This window comes from Papio anubis, chromosome 5, assembly GCF_008728515.1.
Source record: "Papio anubis isolate 15944 chromosome 5, Panubis1.0, whole genome shotgun sequence".
In the NCBI taxonomy this organism is placed as follows: Eukaryota; Metazoa; Chordata; class Mammalia; order Primates; family Cercopithecidae; genus Papio; species Papio anubis.
Window position 1 is genome coordinate 127,348,276 of NC_044980.1, and position 16,872 is coordinate 127,365,147.

Genomic DNA, 16,872 nt, shown 5'->3' on the forward strand with positions numbered 1-16,872 from the left:
CCTCCTAAGGAATCATAATAAAGATGCTCAGTGCACACCAAGGGCTATAACTTCAGAGCAGTATTTCTATTTTTGATTGTTATTATTATTTTTTGAGACAGGGTTTCACTCTGTTGCCGAGGCTGGAGTTCAGTCGTGCAATCTTGACTCACTGCAGCCTCGACATCCTGGGCTCAAGTGATCCTCCCACCTCAGCCTCCTGAGTAGCTGGGACTACAGGTGCGTGCCACCATGCCCGGTTGATTTTGGTAATTTTGTACAGATGGGATTTCGCCACGTTGCCCAGGCTGGTCTCAAATTGCTGGGCCCAAGTGATCCATCCTCCTCGGCCTCCTGAAGTCCTGATACTACAGGCATGAGCCATCGCACCTAGCCTCAGGGCAGTATTTCATTTGATCTTCAATATGTTCCTGTGGAATTGAGAGGATGAGGGATGCACCCAAAGTCAAAGATGTGCTCAGAGGTAAAGCTCCGCATCCAAGGCAGGACTGCTGCACGCCCCACCCGCTACAACCACCTGCCTGGGACCGCAGGAAAGTTTGGGAGGAGCCTCGAGGGAGTGTCCCTAGGTCGGCGAAGATTTTTGCCTGAGTTTGTTTTTTATTCATGATTTTCTGAGTACCTACCCTGAGTCAGGCTCTGAAAAGAGTGCGGGGAATGTAGCTGCTGTCCTTGCTGGGGGTAGCTCACACAGGCAGTGAGGGAGCTGGGAGTTTTCCTAGAGGCCTGGGCTGGTCTAGGGGTAGGAGGGTTCAGGAAGGGTTTCTCTGAGGAAGTGATTCATTCATTCATTTAACAAGTAGTCTTGACCGGACACCTCACTGCCAGTGTGCTGGGTTGCATACTCTGCATGTCACCAGGCCCCTGTCCCCCTAAAACCTCCAGGCAATGCAGACCTAATGAAAAAATTGTTGCTAGCCCAAGGGAAGCTGATGGTCATTCCTCACAGAGGGCTTGGCCTATGCAAAGATGGATCAAGCTATATCAGGGAAGGGTCTTGAACCTTCTCTGAGGGCTCAAAGCAAGGCTGTGTAGGTCAGAGGTTACATTAAAACTCAAAGAATCGGCCGGGCGTGGTGGCTCAAGCCTGTAATCCCAGCACTTTAGGAGGCCGAGACGGGCGGATCACGAGGTGAGGAGATCGAGACCATCCTGGCTAACACGGTGAAACCCCGTCTCTACTAAAAAATACAAAAAACTAGCTGGGCGAGGTGGCGGGCGCCTGTAGTCCCAGCTACTCGGGAGGCTGAGGCAGGAGAATGGCATGAACCCGGGAGGCGGAGCTTGCAGTGAGCTGAGATCCGGCCACTGCACTCCAGCCTGGGCGACAGAGAGAGACTCCGCCTCAAAAAAAAAAAAAAAAAAAAAACTCAAAGAATCTTAGCTTCTGGGGCCACTGACTTAGTTGTTTGCCACAGAGAATGAACCCATTTCCTCTCCAGAGCAGTAGATAGTAGGTTCCTAAGGGTGCCTCCAGATCCAATGTTCTGAGTCTACGATGCACAAGGTATTGGAAGTAAATTTGGGGTGGAGTATGTGTGTGCCCCAAATGCCCATGGAGGGAGGTCTCCTTGTTAGGGATCCCAGGAACCTGGACAAACAGGCTGTGGTTGTTCTCAGCTCCAGCTCCAGCAGCTCAGCTGTGAATGGGAAGGGCTCAGCGTCCTCAACTGTGGAATCAGCACGGGATGCTGGTAGGAAATCAGCCCTGGGACTGAGGGGGTATCTGGGTGACCAGCCCACCTGGCCATGGGAAGGGACTGTCAGCCCTGTGGCCCAGCTGCCCTGGACTTGGCACCACAGCCTCTCTCTCCTCCTGTAGCCAGCCCAAAGCAGGACCACAGTGATCCAGAAGAATGACTCAGGCTTGCCCCTCACTCTAAAACCACACCTGTGTCGGCTGGGCGAGGTGGCTCATGCCTGTAATCCCAGCACTTTGGGAGGCCAAGGTGGGTGGCTCATTTGAGGTCACGAGTTTGAGACTATCCTGGCCAAACTGGTGAAACCTCATCTCTACTAAAAAGACAAAAAATTAGCCGGGTGTGGAGATGCATGCCTGTAATCCCAGCTACAGGGACTATAGAGAGGTTGAGGCAGGAGAATCGCTTGAACCCGGGAGGCAGAGTTTGCAGTGAGCCAAGATCATGCCACTGCACTCCAGCCTAGGAGACAGCGCAAGACTTTGTCTTCAAAAAAAACCAAAAACAAACAAAATAAATAAAATCGCACCTGTGAACCTAACCCAGCTGATTAATGTAGGGCAGGGGGATTCAGGGTACATGTTGGTCTGAGGCAACGCTGTTCTTTTTCTTTTTTTTTTTTTTTGAGACAGAGTCTAGCTCTGTTGCCCAGGCTGGAGTGCAGTGGCACAATCTCGGCTCACTGCAACCTCCGCCTCCTGGGTTCAAGCGATTCTCCTGCCTCGGCCTCCCGAGTAGCTGGGACTACAGGCACCCACCACCACACCCAGCTAATTTTTGTAATTTTAGTAGAAACGGGGTTTCACCATGCTGGCCAGGCTGGTCTCGATCTCCTGACTTCATGATCCGTCTGCCTTGGCCTCCCAAAGTGCTGGATTACAGGCGTGAGCCACCATGCCCAGGCTAGGGGACCACTTTCATTCATGCGAATATTGCGATACTGATTCAGCACTCACTGAGCATCTGCTGCAGGGCCCTGAGGACACTGTGGGGACAACATGCCCCTTACAGAGACCAGGCCAGAGTGGGAGACAGACTTCAAGTAGATAATCACAAATCAGTGTGCAATGACACACTGAGATTGTGCTGCTAGTGAGAGAGTATTAATCTGTGGGGTGAGGAAGGTCTCCATTGCCCTCTCTGAATTCCCTTAGTCTCTCCAAACTCCTGCAAAGGTAGGGTCTGGGGCGCCCCCTGCTGCCCGCTAGGCCCTAGCACTGGCACCTCTCACCGCAGGTCGCAAGGCCCACAGGGCCAGGGCCAACCCCACATTGGTTGCAGAGCTCCAGCCTCCCCCTCCTCTGTCCCTGTTGAGGCTCCTGCACCCCAGCACCTCCTGCTCCATGCCCCCTTGCCAGCCAGGGCAGAGAAGAGTCTTCTCTATTAGGCTTCAGTGACAGGGAGGTTGTTAAGGGACGAGGCGCCTCTTGGGAGAATAAAGCATTGGTTGAGGTCCGCTGGGTGCCCAGTCCCAGGTTGGGTGGGTGGCCAAGGAGACCCAGGCCCTACCAAAGAAAAGAAGGAAGTTCACAGCAGAGTGGAGAGAGACAGCACTTGGTCCTTCTAGAGCTGGCCTCAGTCCTCCTTGCAGCCTCTGACCGTGTTCAGAGCGTCCAGAGGAGGCAGCAAAGGCACCTTTTCTTGGAGATGAAAGCTTCAGGACTCACAGAGGCACCTCTGGCCCATGCTGGAAATGCAGGTAGCTCCAAGTGGCCTTACAACTACCCTGTCTCAAAAAGATAAGAAAAGAAAAAAAAATTAAATTAAAATAATGAATAAAAAAGAGGAGGGCCAGGTGCGGTGGTTCACGCCTGTAATCTCAGCACTTTGGGAAGCCGAGGCAAGCGAATCACAAGGTCAAGAGTTTGAGACCAGCCTGGCCAACGTGGTGACACGCCATCTCCACTAAAAATACAGAAATCAGCCGGGCATGGTGGCATGCACCTGTAATCTCAGCTACTCAGGAGGCTGAGGCAGGAGAATCGCTTGAACCCAGGAAGCAGAGGTTGCAGTGAGCTGAGATAGCACCATTACATTCCAGCGTGAGCGACAGAGCAAGACTCCGTCTCAAAAAAAAAAAAAAAAAGATAAAAAGGAGATTGGCCAGGAGTGGCGGCTCATGTCTTTAATACCAGTGCTTTGGGAAGCTGAATCAGGAAGATCGCTTGAGCCCATGAATTCAGGACCAGCCTGAGCAACATAGTGAGACCTCATCTCTACTGAAAAAACAGAAAAAAAAAGAGAGACAGGGTCTCACTCTTTGAGATAGGGTCTCACTCCACTGCCTAGGCTACAGCGCAGTGGTACAATCACAGCTCACTGCAGCCTTGAATTCCTGGGCTCAAGTGATCCTCCCACCTGAGCCCTCAGTCTCTCAAAGTGCTGGGATTACAGGCATGAGCCACCATACCTGCCTGAAGAAAAATTTTTTTAAGAGATAATAAAATATGGACTTCAAGTCAGTCTTTTGGGGTTCAGGTGGACCCCCTGTCAAGAGTCAGAGGGAGGGAAGAAAGGATGGGGGTTCAGTCAAGCAGGTGGCTTAAGGGCAAGCTCACTGTAGCAGTGTTTCTTGGCCCCCCGTGCTCCAAGCCAGGCCTGAGCTCAGAAGTGTCTACGCCAGCCCATTCTGAGGAAACGTGGGTAGGGATACAGGGTCCCTGGTTGCTGGCTGGAGAGACTTTCAGTGGGTAGGAGGGAGGCTGTCAGATTTAGCAAATAAAAATATAGGACATGTAGTTACATTCAAATTTCAGAGAGTAGTTTCTCAGTACATTTTCCAAATATTGCATCCTGTATTTTCCCTGGCATTCCTAGTGGGAAGCCTCAGGTCCCTCTTTCCACTGTGTTCCAGGCAGGGGGCTGAGGCAGGGGCATGGTTTTTCATATTTTATACACTGTGGCAAATCCTAAACTATCCCAACAACCCCAACATGGTCACAGCTACAGTGTGAGAACAATGGAAAAGGGGGTGCAGCCAGTGACCCAGGACACAGCTGGTCCTGTCTTAACTCAGCCACAGCCTCCCTTATACCTGACATTCCAATCCAACGCTGAACAGAAGCTCCATAGTGTCCTTGAAGGACCTCTGCCCCCCAGAGCTCACAAGCCCATTTATTTGCTGTCTCAGCTCAACATCTAAAGAGTTCAGATTGGTGGAAGCACTGTTCACAATATCCAAGAGATTGGAGCAACCTAAATATCCATTGACAGATGAATGGATAAAGAAAATGTATACACATACAATGGAATATTATTCAGCCTTAAAAAAGAAGGAAATCCTGTCCTGTGCTACAGCATGGATGAACCTGCAGGAAATAATGCTAAGCAAAACAAGCCAGTCACAAAAAGACAAATGCTGTATGATTCCACTTATAGGAGGTACTTAGAGTAGTCAAAATCATAGAGCACAAAGTAGAAAGGTGGTTGCCAGGGGCTGCGGGGAGGAGGAAGAGAATTGATTAGCAGGCACACAGTCAGGATGGGAGGGTGGTTCCGGAGCTCTGCTGCCCATCAATGGCATGTGGTTGACAATATTGTACTTTACACTTGGAAATTGTTGGGAGGGTGAATTTTTTTTTAATTTTTTTAATTTTTGAGACAGGGTCTCATTCTGTCATCCAGGCTGGAGTACAGTGGCACGATCTTGGTTTACTGCAACCTCTGCCCTCCCCCAGGCTCAAGCATTCCTCCCACCTCAGCCTCCCGAATAGCTAGAACTACAGGCACACACTACCAAGCCCAGCTTTTTTTTTTTTTTTTGTATTTTGTTTAGTAGAGCCAGGGTCTAGCCATGTTGCTCAAGCTGGTCTCAAACCCCTGAGCTCAGGCAATCCCAAAATGCTGGATTACAAGTGCCTGGCCTGGGAGAGTGAATTTTGCGTTTTGGGGGTTTTTTGTTTGTTTTACTGCAGTTTAAGAAAACAAAATACTGTATAGGAAATAAAAAAACAAAAAACCTTGCTACATGCAATATCACCCAACTGCTTTGTTGCAACAAGCATAATGTAAAGCAAAAGAAACCATTTTATTTTACTTTTGGGGATTTTTTTTTTTTTTTAAGATAGTTTCACTCTGTCACCCAGGCTAGAGTGCAGTGGCACGACCTTGACTCACTGTAACCGCCACCTCCTGGGTTCAAGCAATTCTCATGCCTCAGCCCCACAACTAGCTGGCATTATGGCACTCACAACCAGCTAATTTTTGTATTTTTAGTAGAGACAGGATTTCACTACATTGGCCAGGCTGGTCTCAAACTCCTGGCCTCAAGTGATCTGCCTGCTTCAGCCTCCCAAAGTGCTGGGATTACAGGCGTGAGCCACCGCGCCCGGCCATCAGAAGAAACCATTTTAAAACAGTTTTGTTAAAAAAGAGTTCATGTTGGGCCTCTGCTTTTCCTAGAGCACCATCTGTGACTCCCCTAAGTCCCCCAACTCAAACTCAAACTCAAAGTTCTTTTGAAATTATAATCAACACCCTTCCCTAAAAGACTTTTTGTACACTGCTCTAGGAAATTACAACTGACCCAGGGGTGAGAAGTCTTCTCTTCGCCACTGACTCGATGGACCCAGCTACTTGGGAGATACTTCTGTATCTGTACAATGGGAGAAGAGGTTGCAGCATATCTGTCACCTCTGAAGTCCATCTCCTGTGGGAATGGGCCGTGGTCAGAGGGCAAGGGAAAGCTTTCCAGTGTTACCAGATGGAAGGTCTTGACTGTGAGTTGTCCAGGTTCTCATGCATTGAACAAAGAATTGAACAAAACACACAAAGAAACAAAAGAACAAAGCAATGAAAGAGGCAATGAAAGCGATTTACTGAAGTAGAAGTACACTCCACAGAGTGGGAGCAGGCTTGAGCAAGCCGCTCCAGAGCCCCATTGCAATATTCTTTAGGGTTTTTATTAAGCTAAAAGAATTTGGTGGCTGGTGGATTAGAGCTCACGCCTGTAATCCCAGCACTTTGGGAGGCTCAGGCTGGTGGATCACTTGAGGCCAGGAGTTCGAGACCAGTCTGGTCAACATGGTGAAACCCAGTCTCTACTTAAAAAAAAAAAGAAAGAAAGAAAAAGTTGAGCATGGTGGTGTGCCTGTGGTCCCAGCTACTCTGGAGGCTGAGATGGGAGGATTGATTGAACCTAGGAGGCAGAGTTTGCAGTGAGTGGAGATCAAGCCACTGCAATCCAGCCTGAGTGACAGGGCAAGATTCCGTCTCAAAAACAAAAAAAGAATTTGGTAACATCTCTAGTTGCCCTTTAGAGCCCTCCAGTTGGTTACACCCTATGACAGATTGACCGGCAATTTATCAGAGCTGAAGTGGATACTTGGCCCGTGGTCAATCAGAGGCTGAAGTGGAAATTTCTGTCTTGTTATCACAGGAGTGAGGATGTGGCCTGTTTGCTGCCTAATCTTACCTAGAACTGGCTGCACCTGCTGTTCTTTTGCTTATTCCTTGACCCTTGGTGACCCTAATTCCCTATTCTCCTGTCTCACCAGGGCCCTTTAACTTGAGGCCAGCTGGGTGAGGTGGGGCTGGCTGGCAGAAGGGGCTGGGTGAGCCTCCAGACAAGACTTGGGCAGAGGAGAAAAGGAAGAAGTTTTATCCACTCGGCTTGGCACCTTTGCACAATCCGAACACCATTGTGGCGGCTGACTCATCTGTCACCAGGTGAGGGTGCCGTTAGGAGCACAGGATTAGTCATGGGCGTGGTCATGGGGTGAGGTGCCAGGTCGGGCTGGGACAGTGGCAGGGTGAAACATGGAGCAGGGCCTTGAGGCACTGGCAGAGAAGAGGAGGCACCCATCCTCAGGCTTGGAAGGGGGCTAGGCCTCCCTGGTAGGGATGGAGGCCTCTGTCTTTGGGATAATGCTCAAGCGGGTTGCCTCGCGTCTAGAGGTTTGTACTCAGTGGGTGGTCCCCCTTATTCTTCCCTTCATTCTTGAACTCCTGACCTCAGGTGATCCGCCCACCTCAGCCTCCCAAAGTGCTGGGATTATAGACGTGAGCCACTGCTCCCGGCCACTTCCCTCCATTCTCAATGAACAGTAAGCAACATGTGGCCATTCAAGTCTAGAGAATTTGTCCATGAATCCACCACGGAGGAGGAAGCCGCTAGAAATGGAATTTTGTGGGCCTTGGGGTAATGGAGAATTATTGACCTGTATTTCTGTCCCTTAGTTTCCTCATTTGCTAATAAGGATGAGAGTTCCTGCTGGACCCACCATGCAGGGTGGCTGAGAGGCTCAAAGTGGACATGGGTATGAAGTGGACAAAATGAGGAGCCACAAAAGGTGTTAGAGGAGGGCAGGATGCAGTGGTACAGCAGAGCACTCACAGACTTGCCGACTGACCAGAGGCAAGGAGGCCAGAGGGATTTGTTTACCAACTCTCACTTCCCAGAATCTGAGCCAGTAAGCCCTGTTTGTTTACAAGTTTTCACGGGCCTCCCTAAACCCAACTGTGGTCTGGGGTCAGGGTTGGGACTGGCCAGGTGCAGCCCCTAGATGGGGGCTGGTTGCAAACAGCTGATGGTCAGAGACGCAGCTCCAGCGACATATCTGACAGTCAGCTGCCTGGGCGAGAAAACCACCCAGCTCCCCAGCCTTGTGGGTTACTCAGGCCCCTTGTCAGCTCTGTGGTCATCCTGCACACCTGAAACCTTGTAACCCAAGAGGCTAGAGGTAGTTGGATAGGACATCCCTCCTGTGCCCTCACCTTACCCCTTTTGCAAAAAAGGAACCTTCCATTGCTAGGGATTGAATGTTGTGATCAACATGAAACTCAGAAGAACAGCCAAGGGTTTGCAGAAGCCAAAGAGGAAAAGTGACTCAGCAAAATAAACTTTCACCTGTGGATACTCTGAACTACTATTTTGGGACTCTGGGAGCCTGCCTGGTTGTAGTGTCTGTTGCTTGGTATCAAAGCATTGCTCCCTAAATGCCAGCTGGAATATTCATGCCCATTCCTTACTGAAGTAGCATCCTAGGAGGCTTGGGAGGGAGGTCTGATGGATGGTCCTGATCTCTGCCACATCCAGGTAAGAGTCACAAGTGAAGCCTGGGCAACCTGGCGAAACCCCATCTCTACAAAAAGATACAAAAGTTTGCCGGGTGTGGTGGCGTGCATCTGTAGTCCCAGCTACTCAGGAGGCTGAGGTGGGAGGATTGCCTGAGTCCAGGAGGCTGCAGTGAGCTGTGATCATACCACTGTACCCCAGCCTGGGTAGCAGAGTAAGACCCTGTCTCAAAAAAAAAAAAAAAAAAAAAGTCTCAAGTGAGCCAATGTCACAGGAGGAGTGGACATGCCCCTGTAGAGGCATCGGGAATCAGAGGGGACTCTCTAGAAAAGGGTAAATCTTAGGGACTCCTCTCCCCTCCAGGAATGCCTCCATCCAGTCAAGAAAGGGCACGGGATTGGAACTAACTTGCCCCATCAATTTTAACTCCTTCATGGCCCTCATCTGAAAAGCCTCATGTGGTTTGTAGGACCTCTGAGTTTGGGGAGAGTGTGAGAGCTCATTTTATCCAACCACTGTTCCATGGAGTTCCCCTCTCTAGGAGAGACCGTTTGAATTCCAACGACAACCCATCATTTGTTTTTGTTTTTTTTTTTTTTTTTTTTTTTTTTTTTTGTAGCCCAGGCTGGAGTGCAGTGGCCGGTTCTCAGCTCACTGCAAGCTCCGCCTCCCGGGTTTACGCCATTCTCCTGCCTCAGCCTTCCCGAGTAGCTGGGACTACAAGCGCCCGCCACCGCGCTGACTAATTTGTATTTTTAGTAGAGGCGGGGTTTTCACCGTGCGCCGAGGATGGTCTCGTCTCCTGACCTGTGATCCGCCGTCACCGGCCTCCCAAAGTGCTGGGATTACAGGCTTGAGCCACCGCGCCCGGCCGACAACCCATCATTTGAAAGGCAGCCCACAGCTGTGTTAAAAAGGTCTTTCTTAAATTCAATTGTAATGTCTCTTTGACACCTGACATTTCTTTTTTTTTTTTTTTTTTTTTTTTTTGAGGCGGGTCTTACTCTGTAAGCCCAGGCTGGAGTGCAGTGGCCGGATCTCAGCTCACTGCAAGCTCCGCCTCCCGAGTTCGCCATTCTCCTGCCTCAGCCTCCTGAGTAGCTGGGACTACAGGCGCCCACCACCTCGCCCGGCTAGTTTTTTGTATTTTTTAGTAGAGTGAGGGGTTTCACTGTGTTGTTAGCCAGGATGGTCACCGATCTCCTGACCTCGTGACCCGCCCGTCTCGGCCTCCCAAAGTGCTGGGATTACAGGCTTGAGCCACCGCGCCCGGCCGACACCTGACATTTCTATTCACAGGTCTTCTTGAGTCCTGGAGTCATAGATGAAGTCCAATTCACTTTCACTGGGCAGTCTTTGGACTATTTTGTAACAGTTGAGCTACTCTGCCCACTTGATTTTTCAAGTTCAGTATTTTCCTAGGGGGTTAAAACAGGGTATTCTCCCTCCTCCATCCATTACACTTCTCCGGCTTAATGGATGAAACCACCATACTGCTCCATTGTCCAGGCAAAGACAGTCCCAGGTCAGAGGTTTTTTTGTTTTGTTTTCTGTTTTTTTGAGACAAGATCTCGCTTTGTTGCCCAGGTTGGAGTGAAGTGGCATGATCATGGCTCACTGCAGCCTCTACCTCTCAGGCTCAAGTAATCCTCCTGCCTCAGCCTCCTCAGTAGCTGGGACCACAGGTGTGCACCACTATGCCCAGCATTTTTATTTTATTTTATTTTTTTGGTAGAGATGAGGTCTTGCTATGTTGCCCAGGCTGGTCTTGAACTTCTGGCTTAAAGTGCTCCCCCAACTTTGGCCTCCCAAAGTGCTCGGGTTACCTGTGTGAGCCACGGCACCCAGCCTTCTTTTCCCTTTTTTTTTTTTTTTTTTTTTTGAGACAGAGTCTCGCCCTGTCACCCAGGCTGGAGAGCAATGGCGTGATCTCAGCTCACTGCAACCTCCGCCTCCCAAGTTCAAGCCATTCTCCTGCTTCAGCCTCCCAAGTAACTGGGACTACAGGCATGACACCAAGCCCAGCTAATTTTTGTATTTTTAGTAGAGACAGGGTCTCACCATGTTGGCCAGGCTGGTCTTGAACTCCTCACCTCAAGTGATCCACCCTCCTCGGCTTCCCAGAGTGCTGGGATTACAGGCGTGAGCCACTGTGCCTGGCTGCCGCCGTCTTCTTTCTTTTTGTTTTTGAGACTGATCTCACTCTGTCGTCCAGGCTGGAGTGCAGTGGTGCAATCGTAACTCACCGCAGCCGTGACCTCATGGACTCGAGCGATCCTTCTGCTTCAGCTTCCCAAAGTGCTGGGAATACAGGCATGAACCACTGCAACTGGCGGAGGTCAGAGTGTCAGAGAAGTGTCAGAGAGGGGAGGGGTGCTGTCTGGGCTCCCCACTCCTAGCTGTCTTCTACAGTGAGTCTCCATCTCCACCCCCAGGGCCCAGCCAGGCTTTTGGTGCGTAGGCAGCAGTGCCTGCTGTTTCAACAGCTTCATCTTGTGTTTAATCTTCCCCATCATCAGTACCACACATTTTGGTACACATGCTCAACAGTCATTTCGGCATTTTGAGGACACATGTCTGTCCAGATGGTCTCAACTTCAAATAGTCTGTCCTAATCTGATGGCCCCATGAGCAGACTATCCTGGGGGATCACTGGCTTCTACCTTGGCTTGGAAAACATGGCCATATGTCATAAAATTGTTGGTGTTGGAATTGGTGTTAGATAGTTCAGGCCTCATGCTCTGTAGTCTTACCCTCCACTCTTGCCTCCTAGGACACTCTCCACGTGGCACCTCTTCAGGCACTGAGCTCTACCAGCTCCCAAATTGCTGTGTGCTCTTTCCTGCCTCCACACCTTTGTCTTTGCTGATCTCTCTGCTTGGAATATCCCCTCTTGCTCCTTCTCCGCTAAAGCAGTTTGTACCCTGAGATTCAGCTCTGGTTCTCCTTTCTATAAACCTCCTCCATAATGTGTGGAAGCCTTCTCCTTTTGCCTTCCATTCTGTCTTGGCCAGATCTCTGCACATTTTCTTTATGCCATGCCAGCCCCCAGCAGGCAGGTGTTCAGGAAGTGCTTGCTGAGTGGCTGACTAAAAGGCAGGCAGACAGAAAGTGGGACCAAGCACCCAAGCCAGAATCCAACACTTCAACACAATTGGTTAAGTTCCTGGTGATAACCAATCATTTCCCTTATGTAAGGTTTTGTGTGTGAGAGAAACAGAGAAAAGAGACAATCTTGTGAGTAGGAACCTTGCCCTTGATTTTGCCCAGCCCAGCACTGTCCTAAGGAGTGGGCAAAACGGCCATCCAGTCCCAGGTCATCAGAAGGGTCAAGGTATCACTTTTCCAAGGAGGAAGGCAGATTGAGTAAATCTAAGAGGGGCTCCACTGCCACCCAATTGCCAGAGGATTCAAGGGACTCATGATTCTGAGCCTGGCCCTAAATAGAAGTTGGGGTGGGAAAAAACTCAGAGTGTTCTCTAAATAGCTTCATGCCCTTGCCATCTGCTGCCAGGCAGTCAGGAAAGAAATCATTACATGGTTTCCTTCAGGAGCTGTAAGAGTTGTGTTCTCATACAATGGAGCCCCTAGTCACAAACAAGCTCCCACCTACTTTCCCTCTCTGGGACCCAGAACAGGGCTAGAGCTCACCTGTTCTGTCTATCACCCAAAGAGGGGCTCCTGGACTCTCAGTTCTCAAAACTGAAGTCCCTGGAATGGAAGAAAGTCAACTTGCTTCTCCCCAGACTACAATCAATCTGGTTTGGTTTCTGATTAGTAAATCAGGAAATGGGTCTAGTGACTTCAACTCAGACCCAGGGGCTTGGAGAGAACCCTAAGAATGGTGCTGTTACTTTGTAATGTTTACCATCTCTCCAGCTTCTGAGATGTTACTAATCGCACATGAAACAAGACTGTAATACCATCAAATTTCACATTAAATTCCTTTTAACTCAAAAAACCAGGGAACAGGCTGGGCATGGTGGCTCACACCTGTAATCCCAGCACTCTGGGAGGCTGAGGCAGGTGGATTGCTTGAGGTCAGAAGTTCGAGACCAGCTTGGCCAACATAGTGAAACCCCATCTCTACTAAAAAAAAAAAATTCAAAAATTAGCTAGTTGTGGTGGTGCACGCCTGTAGTGCCAGCTACTTGGGAGGCTGAGGCACAAGAATTGCTTGGACCTAGGATGCAGCAAGCCAAGGTTGCACCACTGCACTCCAGCCTAAGTGACAGAGCAAGACTGTCTCAAAAAATGAATAAATAAGTTCCTTTCAGCTCAAGAAACCAGGGAATAGGCGGGGCACAGTGGCTCACACCTGTAATCCCAGCATTCTGGGAGGCCAAGGCAGGTGGATCACTTAAGGTCAGGAGTTCAAGACCAGCCTGGCTAACAGGACAAAACCCCATCTCTACTAAAAATATAAAAATTAGCCAGGCATGGTGGTGTATGCCTATAGTCTCAGCTACTCAGGAGGTTGAGGCAGGAGGATCACTTGAGCCTGGGAAGCAGAGGTACGGGGAGTCGAGATCCCACCACTACACTACAGCCTGGGCGACAGAGTGAGACTCTGTCTCAAAAAAACGAAAACAACACACACACACCAAGAAACAAAATTCTCCATTTTACGCACCCCCCATCCCCCAGCAAGTACTTCTCTCTCTTCCATCCTTACCTAACCTCCAATGATCTTTCCTCATGACATCCACATGACATGCTTCATGCAAAGTTTTGTGACTAAAGGAATCTGTTACCCACTATCCCAAACCTCTTCAATACGATCAAGCCAAAAAACTATTCAGTTTCTTTTTATAACATTATCAGCTTATTTGTAGTAGCATATTGCCATCACTGAAGTCACAGTGACCTTAGTACACATCTTAGGCCAGGTGCCATGGCTCATGCTGTAATTCTAGCACTTTGGGTGGGAGGCCGAGGCAGGAGGATTGCTTGAGGCTAGGAGTTTGAAACCAGCCTGGGCAACATAGCGAGACCCTGTCTCAACAACAACAACAACAACAACAAAAATATATATATGTGTGTGTGTGTATGTGTGTGTGTGTGTGTGTGTATATATATATATATTAACCAGATGTGGTGGTGTGTGCCTGTAGTCTCAGCTACTTAGGAGGTTGAGGTGGGTTGATCCCTTTACCCCAGGAGGTTGAGGCTACAGTTAGCTATGATTGCAGCTGCAGTCCAGCCTGGGTGACAGAGACTCTGTCTTGGAAAAAAAGAAATCTCAAATTTTTCTCCATAATGCCCCCAGAATAAAAATCCACATTCCAAGGTAAGACTTAATTTGTTTACTAAGTAGTAGCAAGAAAAGTATTGAGCCTTGGTGTCTAATTTTAAATAAATTAAGAGGCTTTATAAACATAGGCCTTGACTTTTGTCAATTAACTAAACCCCCAGTTGAACCGTGAATGAGGGACTCTGCAGAAATAGAGCCTATTTTAGGATCTCTGTTTTGTTTTAGAATCTTTGTTTTTAATCAACAGACTACTCAACTTTTGTCCCCACCTTTCAGTTAAAAGGATGGCAGTCACCACCCAGAGGGCTTCATTTCCATTGTTTCCTAGGAATTTTCCCTATTCCCAACAAAGTGCCTTTCAATTCTGCTAGGAGCTGTGACACCTGCATTACTTGTATACTATTAGTTACAAATGTTGGATAGTCTAGTTGATACAAACATCAGACAGTCTGGTTGAAATTATGTATGTATCTAAATTCAATAAAATGAGCTAAATAAACTGGACCTTCTTTTCGTTTTCTCTGTTCTTTCTTTTTTCTTTTTCTTTATTTATTATTTTTTTGAGAAAGGGTCTCACTCTGTCTCCCAGGCTGGAGTGCAATGGCACAATCACCGTTCATTGTGGCCTTGACTTCCCTGGGCCCAAGTGATCCTCCCAACTCAGCCTCCAGAGTAGCTAAGACTACAGGTACATGTTACTGTGCCCAGCTAATTTTTGTGTTATTTGTAGAGATGAGACCTTGCTATGTTGCCCAGGCTGGTCTCAAACTCTTGGGCTCAAGCAAGGATCCACCTGCCTTGGTCTCCCAAAAGTGCTAGGATCACAGGTGTGAGCCATGATGCCCAGAGACCTTTTTTTTTTTTCCTTTGAGATAGAGTTTCTCTCTGTCACCCAGGCTGGAGTGCAGTGGCCCGATCTTGGCTCACTGCAACCTCCACCCGGGGGGGTTCGAGTGATTCTCCTGCCTCAGCCTCCCGAGTAGCTGGGATTACAGGTGCGTGCCACCACACCTGGCTAATTTTTGTATTTTTAGTAGAGATGGGGTTTCACCATGTTGGCCAGGCTGGTCTCAAACTCCTGACTTCAGATGATCCACCTGCCTCAGCCTCCCAAAGTGCTAGGATTACAGGCATGAGCCACTGCGCCTGGCCCCAGAGATTTTTTTTAAGCATTGGTCCCTTCAGTGCATTCACTCTTTCTATCTACTTGTTAGTTTTTTTCCTTTTTTTTTGAGACAAGGTCTCACTGTGTTGCCCAGGCTAGAGTGCAGTGGCGCAATCACGGCTCACTGCAGCCTCAAACTCCGGGGCTCAAGCAGTCCTTCCACCTCAGCTTCTGAATAGGACTACAGGTATGTGCCACTATGCCCAGCTAATTTTTTAATAGAAGCAGGGTCTTGCTATGTTGCCAAGGCTGATCTTGAACTCCTGGCCTCAAGCAGTCCTCCTGCCTCAGCCTCCCAAAGTACTGGGACTGCAGGTATGAGACATTGCTCCCAGCTTCTACTTGTTAGTTTCAACTCAGCAAATAACATAAAGGTCCATAAGTAAATATTATTTTTACCCAGGCTGGAGTGCAATGGCGCAATCTCGGCTCACTGCAACCGCCACCTTCTGGGTTCAATCAATTCTCCTGCCTCAGCCTCCCGAGTAGCTGGGATTACAGGCATGCATCACCATGCCCGGCTAATTTTGAATTTGCAGTAGAGATGGGGTTTCACCGTGTTGGTCAGGCTGGTCTTGAACTCCTGACCTCAGCTGATCCGCCCGCCTCGGCTTCCCAAAGTGCTGGGATTACAGGCATGAGCCACTGCGCCCGGTTCCATAGGTAAATATTCTGATAGGCCCAACTGTAATAGAGTTGTGATGGATTATATTGAAGAGGTAGCACAAAGCTTGTTGTCATTGCTGTACATTGTTAGTGGGAAGATTAAAGGGATGGCTATAGGAAGGTTTTATATTTGGATTTAAATCTCTAACTTGATAATCCTTACCAAAAATCATTACACCCTTTTTTGTGTCACTGATTGACTAAGGATCATTTATTATTAGCAATATTGTTATATTAATATTTCTCCTAAATGAAAAATTTAGACTTCAGCTTCAGAAAAAGCTGAGGCCAGGTGTGGTGGCTGATGCCTGTAATCCCAGCACTTTGGGAGGCTGTAGTAGGAGGATACCTTCAGCCAGGAGTTCAGTTGTTGAGTTGAAACTAACAAGTAGAAGCTGGGAGCAATGTCTCATACCTGCAGTCCCAGCACTTTGGGAGGCTGAGGGGCAGGAGGACTGCTTGAGGAGAAGCCCAGGAGTTCGAGATCCAGCGTTGGCAGCTAGACCCCGCTTCTATTAAAAATTAGCTGGGTTGGCGGGTGGTGGCTCCGCATACGAAATCCCAGCACTGGGAGCTGGGAGGGCAGATCACGAGGTCAGGAATCGAGACCATCCTGGCTAGCGTGGTGAAACCCGTCTCTACTAAAATGCAAAAAGAACTATCTGGGGTGAGGTGGCGGGCACCTGTAGTCCCAGCCACAGGAGAGCTGAAGGGCAGGAGGAATGCGTGAACCAGGGAGTAGACTTGCAGTGAGCGAGATCGTGCCACTAATACTCCAAAGCGTGGAGCAATTGGTGAGATTCAGTCTCAAAAAAAAAAAAAAAAAAAAAAAATTAGCTGGGCATGAGTGACTTTATATCCTGTGAGTCCTATTCTGCAGAAGCTCAGGTGGAGGACTGCTTGAGCCCGGGTTTAGAAGGGCTGCAGTGAGCCGTGATTGTGCCACTGCATTCCAGCCTGGGCAACACAGTGAGACCCTGTCTCAAAAAAAAAAAGGAAAGGGCAACATAATGAGACCCTGTCCCCACAAAAAAAAAAAAAAAAAAAGAAAAGAAAGAAAGGGAAGAAAGGG